The following is a 27,819-nucleotide window of genomic DNA, read 5'->3' as shown; positions in this document are numbered from 1 at the left end:
CTGTAATAAACTGCATATTTCAAAAAGAAAGCTAATTCAGAAGAATCCTCTGTGACTTATCAGAATTTCTGTAACATATAATTTTAAAAGTGCATTTCAAATTTCTTCTCACACACCATTTTTGCATAATTCCAGTGAACAAGAAGAAGAAAGACATGATGAATGTCTTTTTCAGAGCTGCAGTGCCAGGGTATTACTAGAATCAAACTATTCCTAATGTAAGTAAAGAAGAGTTATATAGTCCTGCAGGGAACTGTTAACTTTTCCTGAATAGAGTAAGAGCCTCATACGGTCTCAACTCTACTACCAGATTAAATAAACCTATAATGGCATTGGTGTAGCATTCTGAGCGAAGACATGTCCTTTGATTCCACTGTTGTCAGTGTCATTTGAAAGCAGTAGAAGGACAGAATCTTAAAAATTTGGTCCCAAATGAAAGATAAATGTACATGAGGGAGAAAATGTATCAGAAAAAAAAAAAAAAAAAAAAAAAAAAAAAAAAAAAAAAGTGTGAATCTCAGTATACAATGATGTAGCCTGCATGTCAAGGGTTTGAAAGACAAGGTAGTAACAGGAAAAATAACTAGCATGAGGAGTAGGGCAAGTGTAAATTGGCTTTAATTTCCACCTTCTTACACATTCTTCCTTTTTTTCCCAGCTTGTAAATTCCAATAGTTTTGATTCTCTATAGGCTCATTTAGTCTATGCCTGTCAGTAAGTGGAGGTGGGTGGTCTCATAGTTCAACATTTTACACTCTATCTATGTTTAGCAGGATGAGCCTTATCCTCACTTACCTCCAAAATCCATTAAAACACTTTGGCAGTGTGGGCTGTAAATGACATTTATAGCCAAGGAAGTGTAAAGGGATCTCAGTGAAGATAAAGAACAGAAGAGAGTGTTATGTTTTTACAGATCTCTAATATTTCTTAAAAAATAAATAAAAACAGCTTTATTATCTATCAGGGAAGGAATAATGCAATGAAGCATAAATTGAAAGTAGTCCCACAAATTATATTCACCTTGGCTACAGCAAATTGAATCTTCTGACTCATCAATATATTGCCAGAATTTCATGCTACACAAAGTCTCCCATGCTGATATTTTATATTTCTTGCTGCTGTGGAGAGAATTGAAAATAAAGAAGTGTGTTCAAAATAATATACCTGTGTGTTGTAGAATAGTACTAAGTCTCATCAAGGCTGCTACATCCTCTGCAATCTCTCACTTGAAGGGTTTTAATGACTTGGCCATTTCAGAAAACATCAAGACTAAAAAAGCAAAGTAAAATCCAAAGATTTTCTTTCCTGTAATTATATAACTTTTTCAATTTCAAAAAAGTTTTTGCATTCTGCATTTCTACCATGTAGCTACAAAATGATATGAAAGAAAAAGATGGATTTGGTTTTTTGTTTACTTTTGAGAAGTTTGGTTACCAAAATTGTTTAAAATAAAATAGCCACCCAAGGAAACACATTTGACTAAGATTCTTTATGGCTGTGTGCAGCTGCAGCATGCTCACTTTTTTTACAAAGATGCCTAGAGCAATGAAAGAAATTACAAACCCAATGGGAAAATATGTTATTACCATGAGTCGTATATAAGCATGTGTTTGAATAGGTATAGATATTGTATATTGTATATGGATACACCATTTACTGACACCTTTTGCAGCAATAAACTGAAATAAAATTAATTTTATTTCTGTATTTACTGAGCACGCAATTTCATATTTTGCTTAGAGAGACACATGCATGTGATACATTCTTAATCAGTGTTATGTGTTCCATCTAAGTTGAGAATATATAGAACTTTCTGTATAGGCCTTAAAAGACAATAAATACTGCATAAATTTTAATCCATGCATTCATTTTCTATTTAAAAGTCACTTTTAAATCTTTTTTACTCAAAATATATGGTATTGTGGAAAGTGTTTAATAAATATGGATAAACTCAATATGTATGATATTGGGGAAAGACTTTAATAAGTATGAGCAAATTCAAAATGTATGGTATTGAGGAAGGGGCTTAATCAATGTAGGCAAACATAGCCTACAGACGAAAATCTTACCTGTAGGGGCTATGAATATTGATATTTTGGCTTTGGAGCAGGGAGTGTTTTAGATTCCTAAACAGTTAGTGAGCTTCCTGTTAAAGTTTTTCTTTTTTTTTTTTTGTATATAATTGTTGTTTTTTTTTAAAAAAAAAAAATATATCTATTATTGGTTTTCCATGCCACAGGTGAAGCAATAATTAGAAATGTAGTAACATGTATTTAACAGTTAAATTTAATTTAAATAGGGGACTATAAAACTAAGTAACCAATGGGGGAAACAGATTGTATAAATATTATATGTTAGAGTTGCATAATGCAAATATTATATAATGCATGTGCTGTATGGGATGACATAATGTGAAAGCAGGATGCCTATTAAGCTGCTGACAGATTTAGTCTGTGTCCTAAGGAATGAATAAAAAAATTCTTTGAAAATCTTAATATTACCAATATTTTCACAGCTTTCACATGCAGTGTATTACAATTTCTTCTTCCTTTTAATGAAATAATTGGGGTATCACATCATCTTATCACACAAGAGAAACACATTTCTAAGAGAGACTAGACATATAACTGCAAGACAGTCTGCAAGTTTTAAGACCAGTTGAGACCTTTAGATTACGTATTCCAGCTTCCTGAATTTGCAACCCATTAAGTTTTACCCACATAATTTATGCTAAGGCCAACAAGTTGAGTTAAACAAAAACATTTTTACTTTTGAGAGCTGAAACAAGTGTGCTCTCCCAGTGGTGAAAAGGAAAGATGCAGGTTCCACCAGGGCCTGAGGCTTCTGAACAGCAAGGAGCTCATTAAGTAAGGGATGTTCAGATGATCTGATCGGGACGATTCATATCCCATGCCACAAAAGAAAGAAAATCACAAGTAAATAAACAACCTCTCCTCCTCAATAACAAAAAAAAAAAAAAAAAAAAAAAAAAAAAAAACACAAAAACAGTGAAACAGCAATAAGGAAAACCAATAGGCCAATCTAGTCTGTAAAACCAGAATGGTTTACTGACTGCTTACAGAATGATTTTACATTCTGTAAAACCAGAATGGTTTTACTGGTTCAAGACAGGAAAATCAGTTTGAGCTCTGACACCAGCATTGCACAGAAAACTAGGAAAATTCCTTATACACTCTCTGATTTTTAATCTGACCTATCTTGCAGATTCAAACTAAAATGTGGCCTGACAAAGCAACTCAAAAATACAAGTAAAGTGAGATAAAAATGATGAATTTCCTCTTGCATATTACTGCCTGAAATGCTGAAGCATGCTACGCTTGATCGTAATTATTGTCATGTGTTTTCTGAGGACAATGCCAACTGTATGTTCTCTTTTGACTGCTAGAAGAATGGAAAGAAGGAAGTTCCCTGAAGTGCAAAATGAGATGTCAAGGCTAAAAGAGCCATTGTGACCACCTCCCTCCCCTAAACCCTCTGACTTTTCCTGACATAGATTTTCTTCAAGAAGTTTAACTTATTGTTCTTAAAAACAAGCTACAGGCTTGTTCTAATGATTCCAAGTAATCTAGTGTCTGCTGCCTTTTTGCTGTAAGCTGTTTCCATGTTTAACCACTGTTAGGAAGGCACCTTTCTTTGAAGTTCAGTTTGACTGAGCCTTACTTTGCTAATCCTTGTTACATTTTTCTTCTCTTTCAGTATCAAAGTTCTCCTCAGTAACACCTGAACACAGGGAATGTCTTCTATGAACTAAGAAGTTCACAGAAACTGTGCTCCTTTTAACTTGTATTAGAGACTTTATATTCTCAAGTTCCTCTTCAGGAGTGTTTGATATTTTTAATGTATCTGCATTCTTGTAGATTTTGATAGCACGGATACACTAATCTAATCTAACAGTGCTATACTAGAAGTAATATTGCTTGTCTGCTTCCACCTGGTACTCTCTCTTAAATAACCAAGAATCACATGGATCCTTTTTTGTCATAGTTTTTCATTAACAATTCACTCATATTGAGAGACATTAATTGCTCTGAATGCTCAATTCGTATGTGTTTCATTACTTCCCAGGGCTGTTTCCTGTCCTGTTAGGTTCATCTGCAATCTTGGTTCCCAAATACTATTTTGCATTACTTTACTTATCTTATTTGCATTACTTTATTTTTTTAATTTTATAATTAAATATTTATTAAATTTAATTAAATTTATATTTAATTTTATAATTAAATATAAAATGTTTATTATAATTAAATATAAAATTTATATTTAATTTTATAATTAAATATAAAATTTTATAATTTTGCATTATCTTATTTGCATTACTTTACTTATCTTATTGCATTACTTTACTTATCTTATGATTACTTTAAAATCATTTATTTTGCATTATTATTTTGCACTAAATACAATATTGCATTTTGATACTAAGAAAAGCTTTTGGCTGAAACACAAACATTTAAATTATACATAATTCTCTGTAACAGTAACTTGCTCTAGCTCCTCATTATTTTTCATCCTACAAACTCTTCCACACCTACTGTTTACCATGAAAATTATGATTATCTTCTTGATAACCAAAATTAATATAATAATAATAATAATAATAATAATAATAATAATAATAATAATAATAATAATAATAATACACGTCCTTTATACCAGAAGCTGATCCCTGCAATACCCACTACTGATTTCATTCAGTGAAATGCTTTTGTGATAACCAAAGTTTGGATCCAATTGACTCCTTATTCTGTCTAAAATCATTCTAAAATCAACGTGTCAGTCAGAGTTCTACAAAGGCTTCAGTATTCAAAGTTAACCTTGGGTGAAAATACCCTAGATATTTACAACCTGAATCTGAACGTGTATCACCACCAATAGCCTGGAGTGATCTATAACTTCTAGTTCTGAATCATATTTGTACAAATCTAGAATAACTTCACAGACTTCGGTGACAAGTATGAGAGCAGAATCTGGCATGAAGTATGTACACGGGCCTAGCTGTAACAATAAAACTTTGGGTAGAATACAGTCTAACTAATTTAGATGACAAACTTAGGTGCTGCCTCACCAAAAGACTAGTAGTCTGCTATGGCTGAGTGCGTCTGTGTGTGTATGTTACCAATATTTTTGAAAATACATAGAGGGAAATACAGGCAAACATAATCAGGTCTGTCCAGATAGCAGTATAGTCTAGTTAAGTGTTACATTTACATTTTCCAAAGAAACCAGTGGCAAGAAATGGGAAAAAGTAGGTAGGGACCCTATTTGGAGCCTAGTCATAATAAACTGAGTATCTACTGCAAACACCATACTCGGGGCACTATTCAGCCTCTGCATAATGTGTGCTCAAAGCATACACTCATGGGAGCAGGAGACTACAGGGTTTTTTTTCAGACTATATATGTGGGATCTTGGACACATGCCAGAGAGATGATCAGGCCATGGGATGATCTGGCTCGGTGTTAATTCCAAGTGAACCAAGAAGCAGCTGAAGTTGTGACAATCACAGCCTGAGCCCCAGCTGTGAAACTCCACTCAGGTTCCTTCTCCATTTCCTTGAGGGGAATAGATAGAGATAGCTATAGTCTAAGTATCCCTATGGCTAGGAATTAGAGTGGGTTAAAAAAAAAACTGCCTAAGCAGTGCCTAGAACTTCTTAACCTTTCTGTGAGTGGGTTGATCTCCGCAGCATTTGCACTAATTCGCAGCAATTGGGTTAAGCAGTGGTGGCAGTAAGTGGACTAGATTTCTGTCTAGACCTTAGTTGGGCTGTATTTTGATATTTTAAGGAGATTGTAAATTTAATATATTTTAGCCCTGAAATCACATCTATCTCAAAACCAAGAGAATGAGCTGCATCACTTTATAAATACCCCATTCTTTCAGAGGCATGGATTAGGTTAGTGTCATAAACATCTTACCATCTAAGTCATTTTTTTACTTCCTTTTTTTTTTTTTTTTTTACTTCACCTGATAATTAGATTCTGCATAGCTATAATTTGCTACCCTATATTAACTTTCACCTACCTGCATTTGGTACAACACCCACCGTAAATTTCTCAGTGCTCAGACTCAAATCCTTAGCACCTTTAAAATAGTGGTTAGATAAACCAAATATTACAGCTAAAACCTGTAAGGAAAAAAAATAATCTGTTGGGTTGTTTAAAACATAGGCATGAAGGTGCCACAGATAATGTAAAATTACTAAACCTCTGCTTTATAAGTAAAATAAGAAACATTTAGAGCTATTAAATCATGTGTTTTAATATGCATAAAGTGGATCTACACACAGAAGGTAAATGCAAGGATTTTCTGTTCAATACACAAAAAAAAAATGTGTAGTGTTCACTGGCCAGAAACCCACATTTTCTCCAGTATAATCTAGTCTTCATGTGTTATGGGACTTGGTATTAGACAGCACAGAGCTACATAAACTAATAATTAAATCTTAAGAATCGTATGTAGAAAGTGAACTGTAATGAGGAAAAAGAAGACAAAAACATCAAGTTTATTCAGGATCCAAGTTCTATGTCAGCATCAGAATTTCACAATAATGATTGTTCTCTCAAATATTCAGCATACATACCCTGAAATCCTCATATTTTTGATAGGCTATTTTTCAAAATCCCCATCTGGCTTTGCCATTTTAAGGTCCTCTTTGTGGTAGTAGAAAAAAATATTGTAAAATTATGTTAGAATTTATTTCATATGCTGCACATGTTGTTTGTTTTTGCTTTGTCTATAAATGTTTATGTATATCTTTCATCTCTTCAAAAAGGGAATGAGAAGATTTGACGAGTGTGCCTTGAACCCAACTGTCTCCTGGTACAATGAAATATGTTGCCTAGGTTTCCTGGGAACACACCACAGGAACAGATGAAGATAATGTGGTTGTGTATTATGTGATAATGATTATTCTGACTGAAGTATTCACCCCAAGGTATGCTTGAGCATCTGTTGTTTATTTTGGCAGGACATTGCATTTGTATTTTTAAGATATTTAAGTGGGTGAACATATTTCTCCTTAAAGACTATCAAATTGGAAAAAAATTAACAAGTAGCACATGGGATTATATACCAGTGATGACAAGGAACATAAATCCAGGTGGGAGACTTACTTTAGTTCTAACACTGTTGATTGCCATAGGAAATTAGGAGGTACATTTGAGAAAGATATTAGTATTGACTTTGCAAAGCAATGAAACCACGTTAAGTGTGAGTCTTGTGGCTGTAAAGGCTTATTCAGTACTGTACTTCTTTAACAGTAAGGCTGATAAATCACTAATAAAGTATAGTAGGGTATTTCTATCATATGACTTCTTAAAATCTGATTTTGATAATTTTCCAAGGCATTGCATAAGAAATTTTATGCTGTATGAAGTTGATTGTATGGTAAACTTTTTTGACCTGCATTATACAGAAATCAGACAAAGTGACAAAATGGCCCTTTTTTGTCTGAAAATACAGGATGTCTGAATCATGTATGAGTACAAGTCTACCAACTATACTAAACATAAATACAAAAATGGTAGGTTGAAAAAGAAGTTCATGACTGTAAATGGTTTCTTCTCATTGCTTGAATGACTACAAATGTAAACATCATACTGCACAAGCATCACACTCACATCTAACTGTGATTTCCAAATCTCAGTATCCTAAAAACTGCCCGCTATCCTCTTGGGAAGAGTCTTCTATGTCTGTCCAGTTTCACTTCAATCTTTTTATGAAGCTCAGCAAAGCCCTTCAAAGTAGACACTGGGAAAAATTACACCTACACTGGCTACGCTCCTTGGATTTTTTTTATTACTTTATTTTCCCTGTTAGTTTTATCATTGGCAGTTTTTACCAAAACATTTTTCAAAATAATAATAATAATAATAATAAAATTGAAGCAAAGACTAAGCATGACGTAACCAAGTCTGTTAGAGGACTTACATATTCCATCAAATACAGGTTTCATAGGAATTGATCCAACCTTAGGGATGAGCTATAGGTAAAAATTTCTGAGTAGAAGGTGGCTTAGTTTGTCTTTAAGGATCTCCAGTGATGAAGATTTCACAGCTCCTCCAAACAATCTACTTCTGTACCACAAGACAAAAGTATCCCATTTGCATCCCCTTGCCTCTATTCTAAATAGTTCTTGCTAAAATTAAAGTCTATATACCTATGCAGGTATGCAGAGAAATGTTGTCCTCCTTCCCTTTTGCAGCTGTGTTAAAAGATTTTCAAACATACACATGGGTACCTCCTTAATTTTTCAAACTAGAAAATTCACTTTGTTCAAATTTTCCTCTGAAACATGGGGAGAACTGTTGTCTTCTAACCCTCTAATCATTCTTATTGGCTTCCCATCAGTTACCTCAAGCTGATATAAATTTTTACCCAAAGGCACACAGAACTGGAATAGGTTTGTCCACATTGTACTTGTTGGGTTTTAGTTGATTCCACTGCAATTCCTCATGTGTCACAGGGTTTTGACAAGTCACTGCTCTGTTCTCAGTGGTTTAAGACGTTATTGATGCCAGTTGCCAGTCCCACTTTTCTTGCAGCAATAACACCTGTAGCAGAATTGGCAGATGAGGATGTGTCTGCATCAACTGCTCTTCAAAGGTGTATGTTGAACTGGTGCATGGCTTTTAAATGAGCAAAAGAGGGTCCATGCACAAAAGCTGCTACCCATTATGAAAAACGTTTCTCTCCAAAACCACATAACAGATATAAAAGCAAGTTTTGTAAACAACTCTTTCAACAGACTAAATCATATCCAAACTCCACCTGACCTGCCATGCTGTGTCCAGCAAAGGTCAGTTGGGCTCCTGCGGTCTAACAAAAATGGCCTGATTGATGTTGCTCCCCCACGAATCCGTAAGATTCATCCTACTTTGTGGTTAGCTGTCTGCTATACCCATTTTCAGTCTCGGTTCTGTGGTCTCTTCTCCTGATTATTGGGAAAAAAAATATATAGTATTTTCAGATAGATTTAGTTTTAATTTTTTTTTTCTGATGCTTCAGATAGTAGAAGATACCGAGGGAAGACTAAAAGAAAAGGGAGATATACAGTGATACTTATCTCAATGAGGGTATAATTCTTTTTAGAATGACAGTGGTTTTCACTTAGCATCTCTATAACTTCATTTACATATTAGTTGTTAAGTATTCTTGACACTTGTTCACAAACATTTCACTTCCCCTCATTCCTTCTGTGATGCTCAAAGTAGCCCCAGCCATGGTCGTTTGAATGCATCTGGTCTCTACAATTAAGAGAGGAAGCTGAGAAAGAAGTTTTCAGGATCCTTGAAAATAGCAAGAGTGTATATGGAGGACAAGAGCAATAAACTCCAAAGAGTTTGGGATGGTGAAGACTATTTGAGAAGCTGGAGAAAACTAGCAACTATGAGGATGCTTGCACTTCGTTAATGGAAGAACAAAAATTGCTAATGGTCCCTACAGTCTAAGTTCTCCAAACCCAGCTGTAAGATCAATGCTTACAGCTTATGTAGGCTGAACCAATCACACTGGAAAAAAAAGATATTTTGAGACCACTGTGCTGTGGGCAGTAAAAATTACTGAATCCCAGCTAAGTGAGAGACTATTTATTGTCTTGCTTCCAACATTGTTCTTATTCAGCATATTTTGTCACATTATAAACTATGCATGGATGAAAGCTGTTCAGTGGTGCCTGGCAAAATCTCAAGTATCCACACATCCAGAGTACTAAACACCTGACTCCTAGTATTTGCTGACGCATTGGGTTTTAGTACCTTGGGGCATTTTGACTGTGTTTACAGATAGTTAAAGAGTCCAAGCACTTTCTGCAGGCCTGAATACACAGAAGCAAATGTTTTTTAAACTGAATGTCTTTTTTTCCCTTCCCCATCTTGCCTTTTCAGACTCAGTTTTTCATTATGAGGTTATGTTTCAAGAAAATGAAGATTGCTTAAGAGGATATGGGGAAAGTTTGTGGATACTTTAGTTTGGTTTATTATATTTTGGAAAACAGAGATGTCATTTGTTCATACTTTGTAAAAACAACAGAATTTCTTAAAAACTGAAAGGTATTTTTAGAACCAGTTTTCTGGACTGAATATCTACCCTGAAATCCTTTAAAAATTAAAATCACTTCAGAGCGATTAAGGAGTGACTAACCCTCTTACTGTCTATAGCACGAAAAGGTAAACATAATGAGGGTATAATGATTATTGATTAAATTAGAGCAAACTCTGTTAGAGGTCATCACCATGATTTGTAATGTCACTGCAACAAACCACAGCTGGTGATTTTGGTTAAGTCTGCATATGTTCCTCTTTCATATAAAGAAGGTAATAGAAATCATGTCTCTGCTAGCCTGGTTTAACATACCACTTGAAATAATAATAATAATAAAAAAACCTACATGCAATATACAAGGTGGATAATATGACATAAATGAACACAATAAAATCCAGTCCAGATAAATAAAAACAGAATTGCCAAGGCTTAGCATGCCTAGGCATAGAAACTATACACTTATGCCTCAAGAGAGTTATTTTCAAGCTAAAATTTCAAGTTCATGCGAAAGCATGGAAGTAAGCCTAGTATTCAAAGTCAAAACTTATTCTTAATGAAGAAATTTTCCCCTCTTGTCAGAGATGTCTTGAAGTAAACATATCTATGAAACAGAAGTGATACTGTCATATTCTCAAGACAAGCTCAACCTCTGGCTAGGATCAGTTTAAGTGGCCATCATATGAAAAGCTTAGGTCTTGGTAAGTATTTTTGAAAGCCTGGTAAGCCAGAGGTTCTTGCTTCTTAACACTACTCAAAATCTTAACTGTTTTTAAAGTTAGGTAAGAGCCAAGCTCTTCTGAAAGGCTGGTTTGAAGTGACTGAGAACTGCCTTAATCATTCTGAGGATCTTACACATTTATTGACAGTATTCAGAACTTGGCTGCACGTTAGGTGTTTGCTGAATTTCTAAAGGAGCTAGAACATGTGCACACCCCTTCTCATACATGCAGGAAAGCTCTGAGACAATTGGGGAAATCTGAAGTAATATATGAACACTAGAAGTTAAGCATTATTTTTATTTGCTTATCCATGAAAACACAATTGTTAACATTGCACAAGTTGTCTTTTTCCCTGCTGCAAAAGCAGGTGATTCTTGAATTCTGAAAGCTGAGAATTTTGACTCATGTGACCCTTACATATAACCTCAGCCTTCTGACCCAAGCTGAAATTAGTGTAAGCTTTAAAGCAAAAGTAGGCAAAAGTCTCACGAGGGATCATTAACTAATTTCATCCTTTTGAAAGTGATTTGTGTTTATCATCAGATAGCAGTTAGAGGAACGTAAAAATTAACAGTAGTTTTTGTAGCCAAAATAAGTGAGGGGCTGTAGCCAATAGTCTGAACCACACATTCCCGTGCATGTTCATCGTAGTTTCAGAATGGAAAACAAGGACACTGTAATCAAGGAGAAGTTAAAGAAAAGTGTTTTAGTGAGAGCAAGGGAAGATGGATGACAAGTGGATGAAAAAAGATGAATGAAGATTGAAGACATTTTGCAGTAAAGAATAGGAAAGATTCCTCATGAATCACTCTTACTGTTTACTTCACTCTCAACACCTTCTTCAAATGCATTTGTTCATTTACACGCTTCTCCAGTTCATTTGTCACTTTACTGAGCTCTCTTTGCATTTGGCCCTGATCAGCCAAGCTCCCTAGTCATAACTACTGACTCACTTTCACACATCAGTTTAGTTTCTATAGTGTAGGAATACCACAAAACAAAAGCCTAAATTGATAATCCCTCCTCTTCACACTTCTCCGTGAAGCTCATCAGCTCTGAAACTGTCTTTCGACCTACATAAAAGTCTGTGTAGGATCATCATATATGTATGATATACTTGACCTAAGAACTTGTTGTGGTTTAACCCAGATGGCAGCTGAACACCACACAGCTGTTCGCTCACCCTCCCCCCTCCCTCTCTGGGATGGGGGAGAGAAACGGGAAAGTGAAGCCTGTGAGTTCAGATAAAGACAGTTTATTAAGACAGAATAATTAATAATAATAATAATAATAATAATAATAATAATAATAATAATAATAATAATAATAATAATAATAAAAATAAATAATGTGTTTGGAAACAAGTGATGCACAATGCAATTGCTCACCACCTGCTGACTGATGCCCAGCCTAACCCCAAGCAGTCTGGCTCCCTTCCCCAGCTAGCCACCCCTATATATCGTTTAGCATGATGTCAGATGGTATGGAATACCCCTTTGGCCAGTTTGGGTCAGCTGTCCTGGGTCTGTCCCCTCCCAGCTCTTGCTGCACCCCCAGCCTGCCCGCTGGCAGGACAGAGTGAGAAGCCGAAACATCCTTGGCTTGGTGTAAGCACTGCTCTGCAACAATTGAAACATCAGCATGTTATCAGCACTCCTCATCCTAAGCCAAAACATAGCACCTTACCAGCTACTAGGAGGAAAATTAACTCTGTCCTAATTGAAACTACAACAGAATCACACCCCAATCTCAGAAACTCCAAATCACTGGGTATTTACTGGTATTAGCCTCAGAAGTTTTAGCATGCTGGATATGAAAAAGCAGAAAAAGAGGATGGGCTCCTGCCAGGCACTGAAGTGAAATAACTTTATATTAGTGTAAGTTTTTTACATTGAAACCTACACATAGCAACAGTAGAAAACATTTTAAAATTAAGTCTGTGCTCTTTGTGGTTAAAGAAGGAAAAGAGCACCTGTATCCCTCATTGAAGCTATAGGCTTCTACACAAGCTGCATTGCATATTGATTACATCATCCATAACCACCATTTGTAAGACTTTCATTTACTCTGGACTTTCTGGGTCATCTAAACAACTAAAAAGCCTCAGCCCTATTCTAGCAATCAATCACTTGTGATGTTAATGTCTGGTTATCATGTATGTAACACTCAAAATAGTTTCGTATATAAAACAGCAACAGCTTTATATAATCTCTTTTATGTAATTAGATACTTGTTTTCAACCACAGGCAAAAATTAATCTCCTCCCAGTAATCTGAAGTAACTGGTATAAATATGCCTAAAAGATCAATGAAACTTTGGGCATTTTGTCTTTATTTTCATTTCTTTTTGGATGAATCATTTAAAATACCGATAACAGAACACTTCCTCTGAATGACTTTGCTAAACAAAACGTCAAAATCAGGCTGGCTTGTCCCAGCAGGAATGCTGGGAAAATGTCCACAGTAAGGGTTCAGAAGTATTAGGGAGGATATGGAGCACAAAGAGATATGTACTAGAAAAGAGTCAGAATATTTTTCCTTTACTGACAAACTCTTCAAAACCCTTTCAGGTAATCCTAGAGTTTCAATAAACTCTATTGATTTAAGGAATGATTCACACTTGGACTGGAAATGAAGGAGCTTTTAAAGTGCAATCACCAAACCCATATGGTTTATTTCACAACATCTTACTGCTCAACTTTAAAACAAATATAACTTGAATCACAATACAATGATGATTGATGTTTTTCATCAACGCCCAATTATCATTCCATCATGGCACAAGACTTTAAAGCAGAGTGGTCTGAGCCAAGTAAAACACACAGTGAGCATCTGAAAATCCAGATCTGTGCTCTTACAAAATAACTTACCAAATCACATTTATTATTTTCTAACATGTTAGGTCATGTTAGTTGTATATGGTTGTATAAGATGAGGCATTTATTTGAATCTTATGCTCAGGGAGCTCTTTTCACTAATTTCTGAGTGAGCATCATATCTGCAAATAGATTTTGGTTTTGTTTTAAACAGGGCTTGATCTAGAATTCTTTTAAGCATTGGTGGGATCTGTTCTGTTCTTTTTGATTCCGCTGAACTTGTCTTAATAATGAGCATTCATGGGGTTATCTACCTATGCTGGTGAATATTTCTTGATCAAATCATTACAAGTCCAGTAAAATCTCCCTTTATGTGAAGAAAATATTAGAATATGTATTGTGTATTAGATAGATGAAGAAAGACTAACACAAAACAGAGAAAGAGGCATCTCCTGCTGTTTCTCTGCAGTGTCTGACATGACTTGACATGATTTTAGTTGGAAATTAAATTCCATAATTCAGAAGTATGTTGTTTGGGGCTGATTTTTTCAACATTGTGCAGTAATGGCAACAAAATGATGAGATGTTATGTGAATAGAAGGAAGTGGTTTATACATGCAAATATATATATATATATTAAATGTAGGTCTTAAAAGACATACTAGTAATCTATGCAAATTGTTACACTATCGTAGGTTCTACATTTCTTTTAAACAAGATAAATACTACCACATTTTCAGGCTATCTGTTACTCAAACTTTACAGAACACAGTATATATTTTGTTCTCAATTACTGTGAAAGAGCTAATATACTGTTTATTTAATGAGCACTTCATATTAATCTGTAATGCCATCAGTCACCTCAGGTGAACATAAAATCAATTACCTAATAATGATATTCAAAAATAATACATATTAATTTAGAAATAAATAGAGAATGCTATAGTCAACAACAACAAAAAAAAAACACTTGTGCAACTTAGCTAAACAGCAAGCTAAACACAGAATAATAACCAAAGATGGAATTTATCTGACACACTTTGCCTGATACAGTTATCTCAAAATGCTGGCATTTTTAAATTTCATCTGCAGAAAGGATTTTGGTTTTGTGCTGCAGTGTAAATTATGGTATCTCCTGTACTGCACTTCCTAATTCTAAATTGCTGAGTTGAATTACAGATATTTGTTGGTTTACAGTTTTTCATGAGAAGAAAAGAGAGAAGCATTTTAACTGGGGGAGAAGGGAGGCATAACTTTAACACATTTGATCTTTTGTGGGAATGAAAATTCTGAAATAAAATGTTTGATTTCCAAAGGTGATCTTAATTTTTCTTAACAAAAAAAAAAAATCTCACAAACTCCAAAAAGGATATCATTTTTTACTTAGTTCACCATTTAGATAAAATATGAGTGATTTAGTAATGATTTTTTTTTTCAAAAGGCAGACTTATTTAATTCTCATTTTTGCTGAAGGAGAAAGAAGATATCTGTTTTAACACTTTTTTTTTTTTTTTTTTTTTTTTTTTTTAATTCTAATCAATCAGTTCTTACTGAAATAACTAATTTTGTTTCTTAATCCACTAGAAACTTTTCTTATAAAATTGAATGGAATCATATATTTAGATAAAATGCCTTCAGGTACATGCTCCATGCTCTGTAGTCATTAGAACTTTGCAGTCATTGCAGCATCAAAACAGACAATACGACACATACTTTCTGCATTTAGTCACTTGCTCTTCTCTGATAACCATTTACAGCAGAAAAGCAAATGCACTTTTCATGCAGAAGTTTACAATGATGTTCTTGACTATGTGCTTGGGTAACATTTTGTGTCCAGAACCATTTTGGTTTTGAATTTTGTTTGTGTTGTACTTCCTATATGTTACCTTGGGGAAGAGAAGATTAAAGATAACGCTTGTTAGGTTTGGCTTCATATCTTATGAAAGCCAAAGTGAATATGATATATTTTCCTTTCGTAACTTTCAGGATTTCTTCAAGGATTCCCAAAAGCCTCTTAATACCAATCTGGTAGTATAAAGTAGACAAAGCAGATGCAAATAGAATATTAATTCCCTTTAAATACAATTTGTATTTTTGGTGTCATACATAGTGTAAACAAGAAACGTCCCAGATATCTTATTTCCAACAGGAACGATTTTTGTTATTTGTTCAAAATTGAATACAAACAAAATTATCATTAGGAAAGAGATTTTTTTTTTTTTTACCTAAAATAATCCTATAAGCTAACACTAATTGTTATGACTCCATTTGACTTATACATACACATTACTAGATGTTTACTCATACTACTCACTCTGTTGAATATAACTTAATTATGTACAGTTAACAATTCATTGTTAGCCATCAACTAGAAATTCATGAGAGAGTGCGAAAACACTCTACATTCTGTCTGGTTGCTTGCAATGTGAGGTTGCTTGTGGTATGAGGTCTATCTTAAAAAGAACAATTCAATGTCAGACTGAATTTTGTGCCATGCTGCAGTCCTGAATTATAATAGTACCACATGCCCCTGTTCTCTTGTTGCAAATACTAATTCTTCTCTTTTGACATATCAGCACCATAAGGTGATGTTTCAGCTGGTAGCTCCCAAGCCAGAAGCTGTGGCACTTTCAAGTGTGAGACAAAAAATTCGCTTTTTGTCTGCTCTTACCTGGGATCATGAGCCTAGCAAATCATATGTTTGCTTTCCTGCCAGTGCCTGGTTTGAGATAGATGCAGGAGACAGCACCCCTCCGAGTGAAGCTCATAACTGTAACCAAAGGTGATATATCTTCAAAAAAGTATGATCTGCTAATTAGCAGCAAAACAGACACAGACTGAGTAGTGAGTAGGAACAGTTATCTGGTATTAAATTATTTGCAGGAAAATTGTTTTCACTGCAACTGAAAAAATATATATTTATATATGCAATAGAGCTGTTACAGATATTAGTTCTCAACCCATGGTCAATGAACCATAAGTGAAAACACTAACCCTCCCACTCACCTTAAGTTAAATGATGCACTGACACAAAATGATGAGAATTGTTTGGACTCGTCTCTTATGCATGCATTAGGAAATAAGATTAACCACCCACCTCTTCTTCCACACTAAATAGTAACAGTTATCAAGAATGGGGAAGAATGCAGACATCCCATGTATTCACATGGTTCATCCAGAGCCCACAATATTCACAGGCAACAGTTTTGCCTACTTTCTTTCTGGGATTATTTGTTTTGTAGGCACCTCAGTTCATGTTCCTGGCCACTTAATTTCAGCTGCCATATGTACCTATTGAGGTACCCTATTTGGGTAGGACAGGTATACACCTCCTATCCAAAATTATTATTAACTAAAATGATTTAAATTTCTAATTATCATTTCTAAATATAATTTCCTGCAGTCTGGGATCAGGCAGGTGTTGAATTACGTAAGGAATGCATATGAATACAAACTAATTAGCAAATTTTCAGATATGTCCTTTCTCCAGCAGGCTGAATGTTGTGGCCCAGCAGATCATGGCTTGCAGTTAGTAGGCGAAGGGAATTTTGAATGGTGTCATAATACACAGATGCCTCCTGGTACCACCACCACAGGTCAGCCTTTATCTGCTCTTTCTAAGGTGCTGCACTGTCTTGCATCCGTTCTTTGTGGAGCTCTATGGAGACTACAGTAACTACAACTTTGCATCTACACGGGGCTCAGATAAAGATCCATATGAAAGCTATAGGCTGTTAAATTTTGTGTTGTATCTAAGTCATTGTAGTCTAAACCAGGTGCTTCAGCCAGCGACAGGCAGATGTCTGCCTTCTTTAATTTTATCTGAACTGGTAAAGCTAGAGAATCTATTGGTCCTCATGTTGGTCTGAAGATATTTTCACTTAGGATATTTTCAGGACTAGTTTGAGTGCTAATTTTTCAGCTGTTGATGTCCACGTTTATATTTCTATTGCCGCTACTTGAGCCATTTTTTTAAGAGGGGTTTACATTCAAAGACCATGTCAATGGGTATGAGTGATAGCAAGATTACTATATAAAAAAGTGTAAAATAGCTTCAATGCAGTCAGACCATGTTCAGGATGTACGAGGAAACCCTATGAAACACAAATTTCAGCACTGTTGCCGTATAGCATGAGAAGGAACCATCGTCCTAACTCCATGCTGCCCATTGCATGCCACTGTTTATACAGTACGTGATCTGAGGTACTAACATAAGCATATTAACACAGTTTATATTCTAGGGCACGTTTACAGAAAAACAAAAAGTAGGATGGAGAACTTTCAAACTGCTCAATGTGCCAGTCTTGGCCACAATTTCCTAAGATTACTCAGTTCATAATTGCACATGATAATCAACACAAAATTAAATATCCATATTGCCTAATTACATGTATATACCATAATGGCATAATTAAGATACCCAATTTTACAATTAGAATGTGGCATAGTTAGTAAACAGCTTTTCAAAGCTGTATTTCACTCATTTCAAATGACTTCCAGAAAACACAAATTCGCATGCAAGATACGGTACATTGCAAGAACATTAAAAAATTTTTAATAATGCATATTCACAAGAGGCAAAATTAAGACTTAATATGCATACTTGACTACCTTTGTCTTGGTTTTTGAAAACTTAGCAGTACAACTTTAATGTTCTGTTATTATGGTTTAAGTCTGGTTGCTTAAAATAAAGCTTTTGGCTTTTTTTTTTTTTTTTTTTTATACTTTACAATGGTGTAACCAGTCAGTGCTGCTTTTATATTTTCAAAGAGTAGACAGTATTATTTTTCATAATAAAATGACTGACCTGAGAATTGCCACTTCTAAGCAGAGGTGAATTCATGTTAAGTACACAAACGCTTATCTTGCATATTGTTCATTCTTGTGTTCAGTGGATAACTTTCTACTCTCAAAGATGAATGATTTTTTGCAACATGTAAAATCCTGTATCCAGGATTTTGTATATGAAGGACCAAATCCTGTATTTGGTCTTGGAAATCTTGCCATTAATGCTACATATATATATATGTATATGTATATACATATATATGTATATATATATATATATTTAAACTACCAACAGCAGACTTCCACAATTAAAAGCAGCAGCATGCATCTCAAAGTTATTTTCTTCCAGATGTGAACAGGGGGTAAAAAAGGCTGTTCTCACAGCACTATACTTCAAACAGTAATATTTTTAAAACTCAAAGACACAGCCAAATGAAAAAATAACACTCACATTGTCATCAGTGTCCATCCTTTAATCATTTTTTTTTCAGTATCTAAAATAATCCAGAAATACTTATACTGCAGAAAACATCAATTTTCCAATTTCTTCTCTTAGAAGTAGCTGAATGCTTTAAAAATAAAGAAAATAAATAATACTTCAGGGGAAAAAAAGGCCTGGAAAGTGTTATCTAAAATGATAGATGTTTGAAACTGTGAGATTGACACAAGCACAGAACCCAACTTATAGATGCCACTAGTGGGTAAATTGTCACTAGAAGATTAATAACATATTGTGATTTTTCAGTCTATCTCCTTTGTAGTTCATTGGACTGATTCCCACCAGATATCTTTATTTGTACTTCCACAATCATTTTAGAAAAATACCAAGTATTGATTTAAAAATATTGGTTGAAGAATTGTTGACTGTGTACCTTGGGAAGTATCTTCAATGACTAATTGTCCTCATTCTTAACTATTGTCTCTACAAATCTAATTTGATTTTACTTGGATTTAGCCTCCATACATGGGATTGTATTATAATATTTTGCCTGAGATCACACAGTGTACAAGTGAATACAGGCCTAGGTAAGTGTCTAGTAAGAAGTGAGTCATATAAGGCCGAGTTATGATTCCTGAGGGATCTTGTTTCAGTATAGACAGACAAACAAGTTTATATTGTACTTACTGTTTTAATCCATTGCACATACCCTATATTTATATTTTCTCATTCAAGTTTCTTAACAAAAATGTGATATTATGTGATACTGAGTGATATATCACAGAGGTCCAGAACTTCATAGCATTTATTTTGATTAAATTTATGACCTCATTAAAACAAATGGATTGTGCTGTTTTGACAAGATCAAATGATCTTCTTGATACTGTTTTGATTGTTTAATGAACATTATTCATCATTGAGCATTTTATTTAGTCCGTCAGATGTCTAGCTGCTTGTTTAAGAATTAAGAGAACATAGCTAGAAACACCAACTTTATTGCAATTTCTGAAAAGGTTCATGTTTTCTCAGACTTATTAGAAAGAAACAAGCAGACTATAGGTATCACTTGAAAAGATCTAAGATGCCAATTGCCTATAACATTCTAATTGATAATTAAAAATCTATAATAGGACTTGTTTAATAATGTCTTTATATACAGCTGGAAATTAAAAGAATTTAATAATTATCATGTGGAAGAAATATATCAACTGTTGCTTTTTCTTTTTTTTTTTCTTTTTCCCCAAATGCAGAAAAGCAGTATTTGTCAAACATACTTTTCTGCTTCTCAATTGCATAGTAATCAAAGGAAACAAATATTCCCCTTTCTTATCAAGTAAATTTACCACTATGGTCCAGATGAAAATTATATCCCAGTATGTGTTGGCAATGTAAATAACCTATTACTCTGCATCTGAAGGACTAGAAATTATGTAACTCACAAGTGTTTTCAATATTAACGTAACTAAATGAACAACTACTCATAGCAACTCTCAGTCCTGTTTTGTATCCTAATTTTATAGATGAACATAGTAGTAATTTTTCTGGATTTAAAATATGGAATTCAGAAAGACTACAGACAGAATTCCCGGTTAGCTGCTAGCAGCAACTGAAGCTTACAGAGAAAGGCATGTCTTCATGTGGCTGATACACTTCTTTCAGTAGCTGGTACAAGAATAAAAATAATGCAAATTCAGAATTGTGAAGGTTAAAAAAAAAAAAAAGTATTCTTGTTAGGAGATGGATGATTTCTTCTTCCTTCATGTTCAGACAAGTCCCTGCTAGCTTCAGACTTACTTTAAATTCCTTGGAAATTATGTAATAATAGCTTTAGTTCCCACAACTGCAGTGCAGTTTTAAGTAGAAGATCAGCTCAGCAAAACTACTAAAATGATTGTACAAAATTTGCTAGATTTGCCCCTAAGTGACCTGAGCTTTACAGCTCTGTGTAATTATTATCGTCACATTTTGGCATGAAGTTTCCACAGTGAAAACTGCAGATAGGCTTATATGTGATCTTAAACAGTGTTTTAATGGTGTGCAGTTTTCCTGAAGAAAAAATTAGCATTGGCTGTGCTTCAGCCTTTCTCTATAAGGTAAGTTGTTTAAAAGGTCTTCTCTTTGAAACTGGCATCATGCCCAACTTGGAAGAAAGCATCTGAAGAGGCTTGGAAATTGCCATACACCCACATTGTTGGTGTTTGTGCATAAGCACACACATGAACAGTCACATGCACTGGTGTATTAGCACACCTCAGCTGATCATTTGCTTTGTTGCTGATTGATTTGCTATTGATTTGCAACATGCTTTATTTGTAATTTTATTGTTAGGGTTATACCAGAAACATACTATTTTCCAAAAACAAATTGTATAAGGGTATATATCAGAATAACTGGGTCTTTCTCTATGTACTGGTGGAAAAACAGTATGAGTTATTGCGTTATCCATGATACCCTGAAACAGATGATTAAATTATGGATCATTTGTGGATTCTCTGCGAGAATGGGTAAATTAGAAAAGAATGAGTATTTTCTTCACTGCCTAATAAATGAGAAATAAACTGCCTGTGAAAAACGGTCTGAATTTAGACATTCTGGTCATTACAGATTCTATGATCTTTGAGACCAAAGATGGAATGACTTCATATGATTTTCTATTCCAGAAGATAGGTTCACTTGGCTGCCATGCTAAAATACAAAAATGTCCTATTCTCCATGCCATAAATATATAAATAGCAGCGGATTATGTTTCAGAGTTTAAGTTGCATTCCTGATCACATTTCAATCATCTTCCATTGATAAAAAAGCAATTATCAAACTAAACAGATATTCTTCTAGAATATCTTGGCTACAGTCTGCTCATTGCTCTAAAGCAGAGTAGTTGTATATATCAACTTTATACTGTACTATGCCTTATGAAGAACTATAAAACAGCTAAGTCCTGTCAGTTCATAGCTTGTAGATACGCTATAGAAATAGATCCTAGCACTTCGATATCCTGATCACAGCAGAGAAAGGGAAACAGCATTCATGGCAGCATTTCACTGCAAGGTAGCTGTCAGCCTTGGAATCACACACACTCTAATTTCTTCAAAATAGTTTGGTGGCAGGTTGTCTTTTTTCTCCCTCCGTATGTCTCTTTCCAGCTGCTCATAACTCTCCCTTACTGCAGGAAAAAGTACTCCCTGTACTTTTTCTAGTCCTGATTTTTATCCCGCTCCAATCAGGAAGATCTAGGTTAACTGGAGCAGGTTATATGGTGACTTGTGGGCAAGTTGGATCATCCTTGTCTCTAAATTGGAAAGACATGGATTTGACAGATGGATCACTTGGCAAATAAGGAATTGGCTGTGCGGTCACACTCAAAGAATTTAAGACTATGGTTTGATGTCCAGGTGGAGACCAGTAACAAGTGGTATTCCTCAGCGGTCAGTACTGGGACTAGCACTGTTTAACACCTTTGTTGGTAACATGGACAGTAGGGTTGAGGGCACCCTCAGCAAGTTTGCCGATGACACCAGTCAACATGCTGGAGAAAAAGGATGCCATCCAGAGGGACCTGGACAGGCTTGAGATGTGGGCCTGTGCAATCCTCATGAAGTTCAACAAGGCCAAGTGTTCAGTGTCCTGTGTCTGAGCTGGGGCAATCCCAAGCACAAATACAGATTGAAAGCAGCCCTGAGGAGAAGGACCTGGAGGTGTTGGTTAATGAGAAGCTCAACATGAGTAAGAAATGTGCACTTGCATACCAGAAAGCCAACTGTGTCCTGGGCTGCATCAAAAGAAGTGTGGCCAGCAGGTCAAGGGAGGTGATTCCCCCCATCTACTCTCATCTCGTGAGACCCCACCTGGAGCCCTGCATTCAGCTCTGGGACCCTCAGCACAAGAAGGACATGGATGTATTAGAAGAGGTCCAGAGGAGGGCCACAAGGACTGGAGCACCTCTCCTGTGAAGGCAAGCTGAAATAACTGGGATAGTTAAGCCTGGAGAAAAGAAAACTCCAGGGAGACCTTGTACCTACCTACCTCCTAGGACCTAAAGAGTGCCTACAAGAAAACAGGAGTGGGGGTCAGGAAAAGCACGCAATGTACAGAAAATTATATGTGATGCTGCCATAACTACTGTAGTCTCTGTTGTGCCCTGGCCCCAGAGTTCCCCAGATGTTAATCCATGTTTTTTATAAGCAAGCAAGAACCATCTTTTCAGATTCCCTAACAGTAAATACACTGAGAAGTCAAAAAAGGGTTGAAAGATATATGAGTATTCAGACAAATTCAGGTTACAGCATGGAAATCAGCACCTCACATACAGTCAGAGGGGAGGAAAAAAAAAAACCAAAAAACTACTACACAGAGAGATTTAAGTAGCCAATAGTTGAGTTACTGATTCCTACCTAAAAATAAATATGATACCAATGACTACATGGTGTCACATTCCACTATGGAAATAGTGTTCCACCATTGTGTTTACTTTAGTACATAATAGAGTCCTTATCTGAAATCAGAAATGAAATTAGTAAGAAAGGTAAATTGTCTTTTATCTTTTTACCTCCTTAACTCTTACTTTTATTTTTTGTTTATTTGTGGGTTTTTTGTTTGTTTGTTTGTTTTGTCTTGTTTTGTTTTTTTCCAAAACAATCCATTTAGTAGCTGGAACTGCCACTTTTTTTTTTTTCTTCCAAGTAGTATTAGATTTTCACAAGTAATCCAAGCTCAAGAGTCCGAAGTCACGTAGAAAGCTTTCAAAATTTGTTGTTCTTCAGGGATTCTGGGGGGTTTCTTGTTTACTCAAAGGTCTGATAATACTAGAGAAAAAAAGATAAATATTAAGAAACCTTCTTCTGTAACATGATTAAGCAAAATTCAAAAAAAAAAGTCTCTTCTGACAGTTGCAGATCCAAGGCTAAATATACCCCCCCCCCTTTTTTTTTTCTTCCAGTCAGAGAAATTCTGGGGAGAATAAAAGCAACCAAACTCCTAGGCAACAACTTTACTACTGGGAAAATGTGGTTAGATAGCATTAACAATTCAAGATCTGGCTACTATGCTGGCCTGACCTGAAAAGGAATGAAGCCTAACCCTGAAGTAGTACTTACATTCTGTAGAACAGAGGACTGAGGAGGAATTTAAGTACATTGAAAATTTCAGGACATGAAGTAAACTGAACATTCAATTAAATTGACAAAGACTTCAATGGTGTCTTAATATGTTATAAAAGACGCTTGCTTTTCCTGTACTACCTAGTGTGGGTTTTTTTTAAGAAATAGACTGATGTCACAATAATAGGAGATACTTAAAGTCTATGAAGGACTACTGGACTACTGGAAAAAAACAGAGAATGAGCTCAGGCTTAGGTTCCCTGCCTTGAGCTGTTCAACATTTACCCTAGCTGCCAATGGGGAAAACTGATAACTAGATTTTTATAACATGTTTAAAGATATAAAAGGGCAAATACATAAAATATATTCTGGAAATTAGACTAGCAGTTTCTCATATGTTTTGTATTTTCATGCTTCTGTGAAGTTCTGTTCATCTACAGCACTATATAAATGACAGTGTAATAACAATATTGATTATTAATAAACAAAATCAAAATGCCATGCCAGGTATTCATCCTCTTATCTTAAACATCAACAAAATATTATTCTGCTATTTCAGGATTGTATCATCGTTGCCAGTTATATTAATTAAAGTAAAGCATGGTTATTTTCTTCTGCATGGAAGCCTTTGAAATAGAATCAATCTCCTTAACTCTCTCTCTTTTTTTTTTTTCTTTTTTTTTTTTTTTTTTTTTTTTCCCTTCCCTCAGTGGAAGAGTAGTATTTTTAGTCCTAACATTTTCAGTTATAAAACCAGTGCACTACTTAGAGGTAGACTTACATATGTATTTAGACATTGAAAAGTGTGGGGTGAGCATACATAAAAGGATTTTCAATGCGAAGCCCATTTCCCATCAGCTTGCTCCAGCATGTGCACACTAAAAATGCATATAGGGGCATTTTATAATCAGTGGAAAGGAAGATTTCAGTGGTTTTGCTAACACTCTCTACTGGCCATATGATGAGCTTGGGCACATCACCCAATCTTCTTAGATTCCTATTTTTAAAAAAGGCCTGAACCATCATCTGAGGTAAATACATGGAGATGTACGGACCCAATTTGATTCTGCAAATCTCTCTCAGCCAGCATCTTTAGATGGCTGAATACTACCCACACTTGGCATAGTTGTTTGGAAAGTTCCTAAATGTATTTAGAAATGTATTAAAGAAAAGTGAATTTGGAAATTACTTAATATAATTTATTAGCAGGTCTTTATTTATTTATTTATTTATTTATTTATTTATTTATTTATTTATTTATTTATTTTTCTCAGATCTTTTGACAGCAAACATATTTTTTTTTTACTGAAATATGTAATTGTGTGTGTTGGTTCACAGCAGGCACTCCAAGGCACCCACACCTTTGTGTGCACTGGCACTCTCACTGCTAACATCTAGACATCAAACTACCCTGTAGCTTCTCTATGTTCCAGCACATTTTCAGGTGTAAGACACTTGATGAGTTACTGACCTGGATGTTTTATCTTTCAGTTCCAGCCTTTGTTGTTCTCTTGATGAATTGCTTGCTTAGTGTCTAGAAAACATAAAGCTATCAATATCAACAATGGTGCCAATGAACTGTGGCAAACTAAAGGATACAGAAGATTAACAATCATTACATGTCAGAGGTTTATGATATGATGATGATTATTATTGGCATACATGTTTACTTCTACAGAAAATAATATTGCAAATAATTAGAATAAATGGCAACTCTAAATTATGTACAGACTGTTTAATCCTTAGCAGAGAATCATAGAATACCCCAATTTGGAAGAATTAAGAATACAGTTATAGGAGGGAAGAATTATTATTAAAAAGCAATTTATTTTAAAATTTATGTTACACATATACAAGGCAATATCTAACAAACCTCGCTGTGATGTTCATAAGGAGCATAAATTATATTAAATCTGATGTATAGCATTATCATGGCTCATGCAAACCTCATGAGGTTCAACAAGGCCAGGTGCAAGGACCTGCACCAGGGTTGAGGCAAAATCCCAAGCACAAAATCAGGCTGGGCGGAGAATGGATTGAGAACAGCCCTGAGGAGAAAGACCACCAGATGCCAGTTGATGAGAAGCTCAACGTGAGCCAGCAGTGTCTGCCTGCAGTGCAGAAACCCAACTGTATCCTGGGCTGCATCAAAAGCAACATGGCCACTAGGCCAAAGGAGGTGATTCTCCTACTATATTCTGCTTTTGTGAGACCCCATCTACAGTACAACCTTCAGCTCTGGGGTCTCCAAGGACATGGACCTGTTAGAATAAGTCCAGGGCCACAAGGATGATCAGAGGGCTGGAGTACCTCTCCTGAAGACAGGCTGAGGGAGTTGGGGTTGTTCAGCCTGAAAAAGAGAAGGCTCCAGGGAGACGTTATAGCAGCCTTCTAGTACCTAAAGGGGTCCTACAGAAAAGCTGGGGAGGGACTTTTTGTCTGGGAGTGTAGTGATAGGATGAGGGGGAATGGATTTAAGCTGAAAAAGGGTAGATCTAGATTTGATGTATGGAAGAAATTCTTTACTGTGAGGGTGGTGCAGCACGGAACAAGTTGACCAGAAAAGCTTGGGAAGCCCCATCCCTGGTAGTGTTCAAGGCCAGTTTAGATGGCCAACCTGGGCAACTTTGGGCAACGTGGTCTTACGGAAGGTAGCCCAGCCCATGGCAGGGGGGTTGGAACTAAATGGTCTTAAGGTCCCTTCCAAACCAAACCATTCTATGAGTCTATCATAAGTATTTTGTTCAACCCTGATTAAAGCCAAAATAATCTGAATAATATTTAAACAATATCAGGTTAAAGAACATTTATTGGGTTTATAAGTAAGATCATTTATTTAATTTGGGAGTTAATGGTACCCATATGCTACCAGGTTTTTAGAGGTGGACATGCAGTAGTTTTTGTTGTTTTTTTTTTTTTTTTTTTTTTTTTAATCTAAAGAAAGTAGCATCATTAATGTGATAAATACAGTTTCATTTCTGCTGCTGATATGAAGAGGGAAATTGTCTTTTTGCCAACTTTCACTCATTCAGTATACAAAAGATATTAAATGCTTTAAAGCTCTTTTCACATGGTTGTATAGTCACTTTCTAGTTAAATGAAAACCAAAGTCTAAAGCATGTGTTAGCTCTCTTCTGCCACAAAGTAATTGGTCTAACCTCCTAAATGAAATTAAATTAAACTGTCTTTTGATGACTCCAGTCTGAAAGGAAATAAGCATACCTATATTTAAAGCCCTATTTACCTTCTCCTTTGTTTTCTTAACAGAGATAATCTTGAGCTTTGTCCTAGCAATATAGATGCTAATTTTACTATCTGGGAAGATCACAGCCTGGGACTCTATCAGACCACATAGAAAACTTCACTCCTACTTTTTCATTGTTGATATCAAAGATAAATTTTTGTGAATATTTTTTTTCTCTCTTTCTCTGCCTCTCTTATAAGATTTATATTAGTAATGTCTTTCCTTCTTAGCACAGGAAAGCAAAAAACATATGAAAGCTGAAATGACTTTAGCAATCTGGAAGAACAATTTTATCTCTACAAAATAAGTATATATCAGGTGCCCCCTAGTAAATATGCTAAGAAATGTTTATGTATAATTTTGATGAACTGTCTAACTTAGATGTTACAAAACCAAAAATACATCTTTAGAATTTACTCCAGCATAAGACTTTATTCTGAAATAGTTTAATATTAGCAAGGTTTAGTTTCCTGTCAGCAATGACCATGCTGGCACATGAAACCCCAGATGATTTTCTCTTCTGTCCAAAGTTGATCTTTGTCAAAATTTATAGCTCATTTTAGTCTAAGCTCCACCTCCTCTTTTAATTGCACCCTTCAGATCTGCCAAGATAAAGTGCTAACAATTTATTTCTTACCCAGTTTGGTCAAAAC

Source organism: Aythya fuligula, chromosome 1, assembly GCF_009819795.1.
Source record: "Aythya fuligula isolate bAytFul2 chromosome 1, bAytFul2.pri, whole genome shotgun sequence".
Lineage (NCBI taxonomy): Eukaryota > Metazoa > Chordata > Aves > Anseriformes > Anatidae > Aythya > Aythya fuligula.
This window is presented reverse-complemented; position numbering follows the sequence as displayed.